The sequence below is a fragment of the Spea bombifrons genome, chromosome 7 (assembly GCF_027358695.1).
Source record: "Spea bombifrons isolate aSpeBom1 chromosome 7, aSpeBom1.2.pri, whole genome shotgun sequence".
In the NCBI taxonomy this organism is placed as follows: domain Eukaryota; kingdom Metazoa; phylum Chordata; class Amphibia; order Anura; family Pelobatidae; genus Spea; species Spea bombifrons.
Genome location: NC_071093.1, coordinates 20,423,685 through 20,436,045, shown reverse-complemented (window position 1 = coordinate 20,436,045; position 12,361 = coordinate 20,423,685).

Below are 12,361 nucleotides of genomic sequence, written 5' to 3'. Positions count from 1 at the left end.
TTCCCGTACATTGCCTACGACAGGATGTTAGTACGCGGTGGAACTCCACTTTAGAGATGCTGGAGAGGATTTTGGAGCAGCAGAGGGCAATCCATAATCTTGCCTCAGAGCATAATATTGGGATTACATCTCCATTGAATAGGGAGGATTGGACCATTCAGGGATGCCACTGAAAATGTAAGCTCAAACACTTCCAGTCTGGCCCAGGTAATCCCAGTGTTCTCCCATCTAGGCAGCAAGATGGATGTGTTCCTTAAAAACCGTGAGGCTGACGTAGCAGCCATAGTCAGGAAGCCGAAGGGTCTGCTAAAAGTACACCTTCACAAACGCATGGAAGAGAGTCCCGAAATGATGCTAGCGTGCCTTTGCGATCCAAGAATTAAGGGAAAGCTAGCAATGAAATTCAATGTTATCAGTAGCTACCGGGAGCAATTGGTTAACAAGGTGCATGACTGGCAGCGTAAAATGGGAATGCTGTCCGAGGAGGGAGAGGTGTAGGAGGAGGAAGAGATGATGTTGTCTGCTACTCCTAGCAGCAGCATCAGCAGCAGTGCCACAAGCAGCACAACACAGCTGAGTGGGGCAGCTGAGTTTTGGGAAGAGGCACTTGGGAGTATAATTGGACCATCTGACAGAGCAAGCAGCAGAAAGGAGAGTAGTGCTGCTGAAATGGTCAAACTTTACCTCTGTGAAGTTCCTTCTGCGCCTAATGTTGATCCTCTTAGCTACTTGGATGAAAAGAGGAGTGTGTGGCCTGCACTCTCATGGGTTGCGCAGCAGCTACTATCATGTCCGCCAACCACTGTTCAAAGTGAGCGTGTGTTTTCTATGACTGGAAACATACTGAGTCCACAGCGCTCACACATGGCACCTCATCTGATGGAGCAGATTGCCTTTCTTAAATTCAATCTGCCCAAGTTGGGTTACCCAGCTCTTAGCTTGGAAAGTTAATTTTCTTTCTCTAATGCTCAAGGTAGTTTCTCCCCCTGATTGCACGTGTTTGCGGTGTGGCAACGTCTTCTACCTCCGCCGGTGTAGCCAATTTACGCTAGGGCCTAGTGTCTGAGCTCTGGAAGTCCGCTCCCAAACGCCAATGAATGATAGTTGTTTGGATGCTTTGCTCTGGGGTGAAACAGGTGAGTCGCCAATTGCCCATTCATTCGCCTTTCCCAATGCTGCTGCTGGTGGTGGTGCCAGCATCTCTTCTCTGCCAGTTCGCTTCCTGGCTAGTGTCATGCCTCAAATGTCCCTAATGGTAAGGGTAGTTTCTCCCCCCTAGCTGCCTCTGTTTGCGGTGTGGCAACGCCTGCTACCTCTGCCGGAGTAGCCAGATTACGCTAGGGCCTTGTGTCTGAGCTCTGGAAGTCCGCTCCCAAACGTCACGGACTGACAGTGTTTGGATGCTTTGCTCTGGGGTGAAACAGGTGAGTGGGTTGCCAATTGCCCACTCATTCGCCTTTTCCATTTTTTAATGCTGGTGGTGGTGCCAGCGTCTCTTCTCTGCCAGTTCGCTTCCTGGCTAGAGTCATGCCCAAAATGTCCCTAATGGTAAGGGTAGTTTCACCCCCTTGGCTGAGTCTGTTTGCGGTATGGCAACGCCTGCTACCTCCCCCGGAGTAGCCAGCTTAAGCTAGGGCCTTGTGTCTGAGCTCTGGAAGTCCGCTGCCTAACGTCTAGGACTGACAGTTGTTTGGATGCTTTGCCATGGGGTGAAACAGGTGAGTGGGTCGCCAATTGCCCCCTCATTCGCCTTTTCCATTTCCATTTCATTTTTTTCCGTCTGATATACAACCTACCAAACATAACACATAACACATATAACACAGTGACATAACACATAACACACACACATACAATTCACAAATCGCAAGGACCTACAAATTTAGCTAAACTAGGTATGCTAGTGCACCTAGGTAGGTATAGCTGGGTAGCACTACAACATTAAATAAATATAATAAAGTAAATAATAATAATTAAAAATATAACTTTAAAATAAAATTAAATAAACCCCTATTTTTTTTAAACCCATTAAAATTAAAATTAAATTATTATTTAGACATAATACATCTTTAACCAAAACAGTGCACTGCTAATAATCTTAAACATAACCGTAAACTATTAACCCTAAACTATTTTTTAGTAATTGTCCAACATTTTTCCATTCGCATACCTGCCAACACACCCAACATTTTCGTGGACAGTCCTGCTTTTTTCCAGTCCTGTCCAGTTAAATTTGGGTTGTTGCAAAGTATGCCATTATAAATAGGTAGCAAATGTTAGGCATGTGTTTAAAAGTGGTCCAAAATCGATTTAAAAATGTAAAATAATCCCTATTCTTTTATTAGGGATCTACAGATGTGTGACTGTGTATGATAAAAAGGTCTCAGACAAGACAACTGCTCGGAGGAACTTGGCCCCCAGTTTCGGGCAATGTGTATTGTGTACACCTCGCACCATGAAGGTATGTGTGTGCGACTCTATTGGTCGTGTCGGCAGGGGGCTCGCCTGCCATCAACGAATGAGGTGCATTCTGCAGTTCTGCAATTCATTTGTTGATGCCAGACCAACCCCCTTCCGGCGACCAATAGAGTCGCACACACGTACCTTCACGGCGCAAACCCATCTGCTGCTGCTGCTGCGCCGATGTGTTCTTAACCCCGTAACGGCCGAATATTCGCGGAATACGAAGATTTTTTTCCCCCCGAAGACGAGCACGAAGACGAACACGAAGAGCCCCCTGGTGCCCAACTCTAATACATTGATCATAAAAGACAATAAGTACACTCCTACTAAAGGCTGGCACAATTAGAATTACTCTGCTTTTTACTATAAAAGGCAAAAAAACCTAACTTACATAACATTAGTATGTATGACATGGGTGGGTTTTCAGTGAAATTAAGCAGACATCCTTTACCCTGACGTAGTCCCTGAGTCTACACTTATGGTCCAGTTTCTCACCAACTAATTCACCTGTTAAATGTGACCTATACCCTCTACCATATATCATGTTCTTCTACAGAAGAATACTTCATCCCAGAGCATCAGACTTTTATCACTAGAATGCAGAAAACATTCCCCATACTCTCCACATCCTAAGATTCCACAAATGCAAAGGCCCCGTTTGTAGGAAGCTACAGGCTTTTATACTGCAGGGCTGCAGGTAACAAGTGAATCTGAATAAAAAGGTGTGAAAACCAGTGTAAGTGGAAAAGATAATATAAAGATAAAAGACTTTCGTTCCTTATTTTGTGCCGGATACGCAGCTGCAACCCTTAACAACACTCTCCAGGTGTTGGAAATTACAAACACAATCCACTTTTGTGCGCTCGCATAAACCAGTGTTCGGTGATATGTAAAAAACAAAGAAAAATTCTAATCGTGTAGAAGTAAAACAAGCTAGGTCATAATCAGTGGACTTTACTCTATGCAGTCAAAATGTGTATGTGATGATACAGGTCCTTTTAAATATATATCCTCGGGTTTCGTGTGTAGTTCATATACAAGAAAGCATAAAAAAGAGAACACCATAGGGTAATATTGTCTTTAAGCTGAAAATGCCAGGATTAGGATGCACTTACAATTAGTTGAACATATAATGCCCGTAGTTCCTGGTTACCATATGGTCTCTCCTGGTTTTCCTGGGTTCCTCAGTGACCAGATCCCTGGTAGATGTTTGTGTGGAGAGGGTAGGATGCCCTAAGCCAAATACTTAGGTTTGGGTTTTAACGCCCACGCCCACCATAGGGAATATGGATCATCAAAATTGTTCTTCCGAAAGTCCTGACTTAAAGTCAGATAAAGTAAAGTATTGTGCATTGAAAGGCGGGTGCCACTCTTCCTAATAAACAGCACCCTACCCAACCAATGGTAATGTTTTATAGGCCCACCTGCCACACAACCAATAAACTCCTATCTGCAGATCGTTACCAAATATCTGCAGTGAGTTGTGAGATCTCTCACTAGATACCTTTAGATTAGCAGTATAAGCATAAATTAAGAGAAATTGTGCGTCGGCCGTATCACTTGTGTTTCCGAATTCTACTGTTCCCAAGGTATTGTGTTCCATCATATTTAACAATCCAAATAGACATCCTACCTTTCTGCGGGGTGCGCCTCTAGAATCATTCTGCTTAATCCATATAGTCCCACCTGCTGGTCCTACATCCATTAATGGTATTCTAATACTAGCTCTATTTGTGCGGTTAACACAACTTTCATTCAATTTTATTCCAAAATCTTGTCCAACAAGGCTCCGAAACCTTAGACGCATTATACACCTTTCTTAATATTTCTATGAAGGTATTGTCTTTTTCCCAAGGGGAAGGGTGCAACTCGTTCTGCTCATGAGTGACTCTCATTCTTAGTTATATTCTTACTAGATTCTGTCTGAACGCCTAGAGAAATAATGAGGTAATGATAATATATTCAAGTCCTTTTACTTCTATTGGTGCTAATGGTGACCACATTCTTCTTTTCTTCAGAAGGGGCTCTTGCCAATCTTATTTTACGTTGGTTAACCAGCTGGGATTATTGTGCCCGATGGAATGGTTAATTTAGGAACGTGGGTTGGGTTTAGGCACCAATTTAAGATGAGTGCAATTAATCCACAGTGTAATTTCAGCCACCTTTACAGCTGTTTTAGTGATTAGTAACACTTGTCATGGACCTTTCCACATGGGCTGAAGAGCCCTTTTCCATTGGAAATGCTTTACAAGCACATAATCACCTCGTTGGATATGATGGATCGGTTTTTCGTTGTGCGCACTGCAGCAAGCTGTGATTTAAATTGCTCAAGAGATTTTATGAGTTTTTTAAAATACATTTCTATTGTGTCATCAGTTAGAGCAGGATCATGTCTTAGTAACTCTAGAGTATTAGGAGAAATCATGGGTCGACTCATTAGGAGCTCATGAGGAGAACACTTAATAGTTGAGTGTCGGGCATTCCTTATAGACATCAAGGCTATAGGTAATGCATCTGGCCATTTCAATTCAGTTTCGGCACATATCTTACTAATCTTATTCTTTATAGAGTAGAGGTATGTGAAACTTCATGAGTAATCCTTAGCCTGTAGGGAGTTTAGGGAATAAGATCCATGAACTTGTAACAGTAGTGGCAACTGAGAATGTTGATATGGTGGCTGTTACTGAAACACAGTATAATGAGAAAAATGACTGGGACATATCAATACCGGGGTACTCTTTATATAGAAAAGACAGAAAGGGCAAGAATGGGGGAGGGGTGGCCCTATATGTGAAAAGTAACATAAAATCTAACTTAACACAAGTTACAGTACAATTTGGCAAAAGTAAAGTAACTCGTGTAGGTGTGATTTATAGACCCCCAGGACAAGTAGAAGAACTAGTTAATCAACCATGGAATGTATAGACTGGGATGGATTGTTCTCTGGGTTAAACACGGAGGACAAATGGAATACCTTTAAGCACACATTGCAAAGTTACACATCCCGATATATACCTATGGGAAACAAATCCAAAAGAAACAAATCAAAACCAATGCTTACCTGGAAAGTAAAACAGGAAACAAGGAATAAACAATTGGCATTTAAGCATTATAAAAGCCAGGGGTCGGTAGTATCATTTATGGTATACAAAGATGCCAACAAAGCCTGCAAAAAGGAGATTAAAATGGCTAAACTAGAAAATGAGAATTTATTGCCAAGGAAAGTAAAGCCAATCCCAAGAAATTTTTTAACTATGTAAATGGAAAAAAGTTAAAGGTAGAGAATGTTGGTATGTTATTATCTGGAAATTTGGTTAGTGAGGACAGAGAGAAACCCGACATCTTAAATGCTTTTTTTTTTTCTTCTGTTTATACCAAGGAAGAACCAATGACGGAGCCCCTGATGGCTAATTTTAAGGAACCGTTGCAGCAAACATGGGATTAGCTGACACAAGAAAAAGTGCTCAAGCAATTAAATACTGTTAAGGTAGACAAGGCCCCTGGACCGGATGGTATACACCCAAGGGTACTGAAGGAGCTAAGCCTAATTCTGGCCCAACCATTATTACTAATCTTTAGGGATTCTTTCAGCTCGGGCATAGTTCCATTAGATTGGCGCAAGGCAGATGTTGTGCCCATATTTAAAAAGGGATCAAAGTCTCAACTGGGCAATTACAAGCCAGTAAACTTAACATCGGTAGTGGGGAAATTATTTGAAGGGTTGCTAAAGGTATACATTCAAGATCATATCTTGATCCATAATCCAATTAGTAGAAGTCAACATGGATTTGTGAAAGACCGGTCTTGTCAAACCAACCTATTAGCATTCTATGAAGAAGTTAGTAAAAATATAGACCTGGGGGTGGCTGTAGATGTGATTTATCTGGACTTTGCTAAGGCATTTGATACGGTTCCGCATAAAAGGCTACTCTATAAATTAACAGAAACAGGCTTATGGGCAAATGTCTGTATGTCGTTCAGAAATTGGCTAAAAGATAGAATGCAGAGGGTTGTTGTGAATGAATGTTTCTCAGCCTGTATGAAGGTATTAAGTGGAGTGCCTCAGGGGTCTGTCCTCGGTCCTCTTCTTTTTAATTTATTTATAAATGATCTCCCAAGCTGCATTGAGAGCCATGTCACAGTTTTTGCTGATGACACAAAATTAGGCCGGGTAATTCAGAGTAATCTTTTTTTTTTTTTTTTTTTTTTTTTTATATCTTATGACAATACAATAACACACTTAACAATACAACAACGCAAACAGCAACATCAAAAGAAAACAAAACAAAAAAAAAAGGCAGGCTTATGGAAAAGGAGAAAAAGAGTATATTTTCTAAATTTCTCTAGCTTCATAAATTCCAACATTCAGAGTTCCAGGGAGGGGGGAATCTAGTGCCATACTAAAGCTTAGTTCTAATTCAGGGCATCTCATCTTGTTGTAGCATCTTCAAACAATTCTCCCATACTTTATATCTTTCTAAGGATATCGTATTCATTCTGCTAATCCCCATTTCCATTTGAAATTGATATTTTAGTTGCTTTTTAAACTTTAACCACTCGAAGTCCCTATTCTGCTTCCACTCTCTGGCTATAATTTTTTTTTGTTGCTAAACAGCTATGTATTGTGAATGCCGTCTGGGACTGGGTTAGACTGGGCCAGTTCATATGTAATAAAACTGATGCTGGAGATCTGGGAATAATTACATTGCTAACCCTCTTTAGGTAGTCTAGAACATTATACCAGAATTTAGCGACTTTTTCGCAGCTCCACCAAATGTGTAGAAATGTTCCATCAAATGCTTCACATCTCCAACACATCTTACTGTTTTGTGGGAACATCCAAGCCAATCTAGTTGGTACATAATACCATCTATTGGTCACTTTATAATGCATTTCTAACAAAGATAGATCATGCACCCATTTTATCACTTTATGCGAAAGACCACTCCATTCTTCTCGTGGTATCTGTCTGTTTATTTCTCTTTCCCATTTTGGAATGCTAACAATTGTTGCTAATGGTTGGTCTTTTAAAATTATACATGAAACGCATTTGGCTAGTATTTTCTTATGGTTATTATTTTGAAATAATCTAGTAATTTCCACAATTATTTCTTCTTCCGAGAACTCTAGATGATTCTTTAAACAATTTTTTATTCTGAGATATTTAAAAATTTTAGAATTGGAGAGATTGTACTGTTGTTTTAGCATAGCAAAAGTTGTAATCTTATTTTTTACTAGTAAATTCTCAAGGGAGTTAATTCCTGCTTGTTTCTACTCAGCAAGGGAAATATCTTCAATTATACATTCTAATGTATGTAGCTTCAGAGATTTAAGTAGTTTGTCTTTAAGATATAATTTCTTTTTAAAAGCAAACCATATAGGAATAATTTCCCCCAAAATCATATCACTATCTCTGACTTCTTTTATTATTTCCGAGGAATGAATTGACCATAAAACAGATTTTAAATCTTTACCCCACAAACCACAGCTTCAATTTTATACCATCCTTCTTCTGCATAGGCCTCTGAGTAGGTCTTAACGATATGTGACAGTATATTAGCCTCATATTGTTGTTTTATTAGCGGCAAACCAGTCCCTCCTTTAACAGCCCTAATACTTAACGTATATTTGCTGATCCTTGGTCTGCTGCCTTTCCATACAAAATTATGGAAACTTGTTTGAACAAGTTCTAGCCAACTGGAGGGAATAGACAAAGGAACCATGTGGAAAAGGTACGTCCATCTGGGCAAAACATAGGATCTTAGAGTATTGATGCGACCCCACCATGACAAATCTAGATGTTTCCATTCTTTCAGTAGCTTATTCGTTAATTTCAGAAGATGTAAAAAATGTATCTCCATAGTTTTGGAAATATTTCTGGGAATTTTAATACCCAGATAAGTAAATTCTCCTTTGATATTTTGTATCTGAAAATTCCTTTGTAGTTGTTCCGCCCTTCCTTTGGAGATATTAGTAAAATGTGCAACTGTTTTATTCAAATTTAATTTGTAGTTAGAGACCAAGCTGTAATTGTCCACCTCTTTCAAAAAAAACTTCATAGACTCTAATGGATCCGTCAGGGAGATAATGACATCATCTGCGTATAACGCTGTTTTTAATTCTCTCTCCTTAATCTGAAGACCCTTAATATTTTTATTTTGTCTGATGTTTATAACAAAGGGTTCTAATGCCATAATGTATAGAATAGGAGAGAGAGGACAACCTTGTCTAGTGCCATTATGAAGATCAAACCATTCTGAACAAATGCCTGGGCCCACTACACGAGCACTAGGAACAGAGTATAATGCCATTATTGCAGTATATATCCACTCTGTCAATCCAAATGCTTTTAGAACTTTACTCATATATCCCCACCGACCCTGTCAAACGCTTTCTCTGCGTCTAAAGCCAGGGTCAAGAGGGGAATATTATTCCAGTAGTCGTCTAATGTTATTTCCCGAATCTCTTCCTGGCACGAAACCAATTTGATCTCTATGCAGGGCCGGCCCTATAATGGGGCAGACTGGGGCAATTGCCCCAGGCGGCACTTTAGAAGGGGCGGCACTTTGCCGCCCCAAGCTCTTTTTTTTTTTTTTGAAGCGGAGGAGAGAGAGAGGGGCACCGAGTGGTTTTCGCTTACCCGCTCGGCGCCCCTCTCTCTCTCTCTCCTCTGCGGCGAGTCTCCCTGTTCGGTCCCGGTGCCGGCTTGTAATGCAGAGCGCCGGAAGTGACGTCAATTTCTGGCGCTCAGCATTACAAGCCGGCACCGTGGCAGAGCAGGGAGACTCGCCGCAGGACTGTTTAAAGGTAAGTACCGGGGGGGATCGTTGATTATGGCGTCGGCGAAGTTTAAAATGTCCCCCCCGGCGTCGGCGGGGGGGGCGGCGTTTTAAACTTCGCCCCCCCCGGTGGGGGGGGGCGGCATTTTAAACTTCGCCCCAGGCGGCGTTAAGTCTTCGGCCGGCCCTGTCTCTATGTATTATAGAGTATAAGACCGTTTGTAGTCTCTGCGCCAGTATGGATGAATACAGTTTTATATCTACATTAATCAAGGATTAATCAGACTAATCTTGATGTTTCTTCTTTGCAGGAAGATTTAGACAGAGTTGGGGACTGGGCGTGCAAGTGGCAGATGAGGTTCAATATAGAGAAATGCAAATGGTAAAAAATAATAAAAATGCAACCTATTTTTTAAATGGAATATCCTTGGGGGAAACTACCAATGAGAAGGATTTAGGAATAACGGTTGACAACAGACTGGACAACAGTGCGCAATGCCAGCAAGCAGCTGCGAGGACCAATAAGGTTTTGGTATGCATAAAAAGAGGTATTGATTCAAGGGAGGAGGATATTATCTTGCCTCTTTACAGGTCATTGGTAAGCCCTCACCTTGAATACGCGGTACAATTCTGGGCACCGGTCCTTAAAAAGGACATTATGGAATTAGAAAAAGTGCAAAGGAGGGCTATGAAATTAATAAGGGGATTGGGACATACTAGTTATGAAGAGAGACTAAAAAGTTAAAATTATATACACTAGAAAAATGGCGTCTCAGAGGGGATATATATATATATTCAGGGCCAATATAAGGAGCTCTGCAGTGACCTGTTCATTAACAGAAATATACAAAGAACAAGAGGTCACCCTCTGAGACTGGAAGAGCGCAGGTTTCATAGACGACAAAGGAAGGGATTCTTTACAGTGAGGACAATAAAGGTATGGAATTCACTGCCAATATTATCCAATACATTAGATACCTTCAAAAGGGATCTTGATATTTTCTTAGAAAGGCATGACATACAAGGATATAAATAGAATAACATTAATATTTTAGAGCTTCTTGATCCTTATATCAAAAGAGCTTGGTGGTGTACTAGCAAAGCCGTTAACTCATTTATTTAATGAATCATTGGTAACCAGTAAGTCTTATATCTGTAGTGGGGAAATTAATGGAAACTATGTTAAAGGACAGGATTGTTGAACATCTTAAGTCACATGGGTTTAAAGATCAAAAACAACATGGGTTTACCTCAGGAAGATCATGGCAAAAAATCTTATTGATTTTTTGGATTGGGTGACTAAAGTAATTGATCAAGGTGGTGCAGTAGACATTGTGTATCTGAATTTCAGTAAGGCCTTTGACACTGTGTCACATAGGAGACTTATAAATAAACTGCAACCTCTGAGTTTAGATCCCAATATTGTTGAATAGATTAGAGAGTGGCTGAGTAACAGAAAATAGAGGGTTGTAGTCAATGGCGTATATTCAGAGCAAGGTCTTGTTACCAGTGGGGTACCTCAGGGATCTGTACTTGGACCCATTCTCTTTAATATTGTTATTAGTGATATGGAAGAAGGTCTTGATGAAAAGGTATGTCTTTTTGCTGACAACACAAACATGTGCAACAGGGTTGATGTTCCTGGAGAAAGAAGCCAAATGGCAAATGATTTAGGTAAACTGGAAAAATGGTCTGAGCTGTGGCAACTGGCAATTAATGTGGATAAATGCAAAGTAATGCATCTAGAGCATAAAAACCCAAGGACAGATTATAGAATATTTGATACTGTCCTAACCTCAACGTGCGAGAAAAGGGATTTAGGGTTAATTATTTCTGAGAATTAAAAGGTAGGTATATAGTGCAGTAGTGCAGCAGGTAATGCTAGCAGAATGCTTGGCTGTATAGCCAGAGGTATTAGCAGTAGAAAGAGGGAAGTGTTCATGCCATTGTACAGATCACTGGTGAGGCCTCACTTGGAGATATGTTGGAGAAAGTCCAGAGAAGGGCTACTAGAATGGTTCATGGATTACAGGATAAAATTTACCAGGACAGGATGTTAACATATATAGTGTGGAAGAAAGAAGTGACGGGGGGGATATGATAGAAACATTTTAATACTTAAAGGGAATCAACAAGTTAAAGGAAAATAGTTTATTTAAAAGGAGAAATACTACCACAGCAAGAGGACATAGTCATAAGCTAGAGGGGCAAAGGTTTAAAGGTAACATCAGAAAATATTACTTTACAGAAAGGATAGTGGACGCATGTAATAGCCTTCCAGCAGAAGTGGTAGATGTTAATACAGTAAAGACATTTAAGCAAGCATGGAATAGGCATAAAGCCAAGTTAGATATGGGATAAGGCCAGGTACTAAGGAAAGTACTCAGAGGTTGGGCAGACTGGATGGGCCTAATGGTTCTTATCTGCCCTCCCTTTCTATGTTTCTATGTAATGTAAGTCTCCCCACTTATTTTGCCTCCCTTTTTATCCAATCATCAACAATCTCCTTGGTTAATTGATTATAGATTTTTTCTAGTTCCAATGGAATATCAATCAGATTGTTGGTACGTCTCAGAGGAAATGATCCCATATCCTTTATGGGTCGTACTGCAGCTTCTTTAGCTACTTTATCTGCCAACCTGTTTCCTTCAGATTCAGTGGTTCAGGTTTCTAGTGTGTGCTGAAACCTTAACCACTGCTATCTCTGTCGGTAGCAATAATGCTTCCAATAGAGCTTGTACATACTTGTGGCTTAGAATAGGAGATCCTGAAGAGGTTAAACAACCTCAGTACCTCCAGATCGTTCTTAAATCATGAACAACACCAAAAGCATATTGTGAGTCAGTGTAGATATTAACAGAACGACCAGAAGCTAAAATACATGCTCTAGTTAAACCAACTCATTCAGCCACCTGTGCTGAACAGTGAGGTGGGAGAGCATTCGCTTCCACTTCTCCTTCTGATGCATAACCAGTACAATGCTTGCCATCAATATCCATAAATGAGGAACCATCTACGAAGTACTCATTATCGGGGTCAGTTAAAGGTCGCTCATATAGTCCCTCCTCTGGTTCTGGCAAAAGAGTGTCAGGATTCAACACTGCACCGGTGCACAGTGG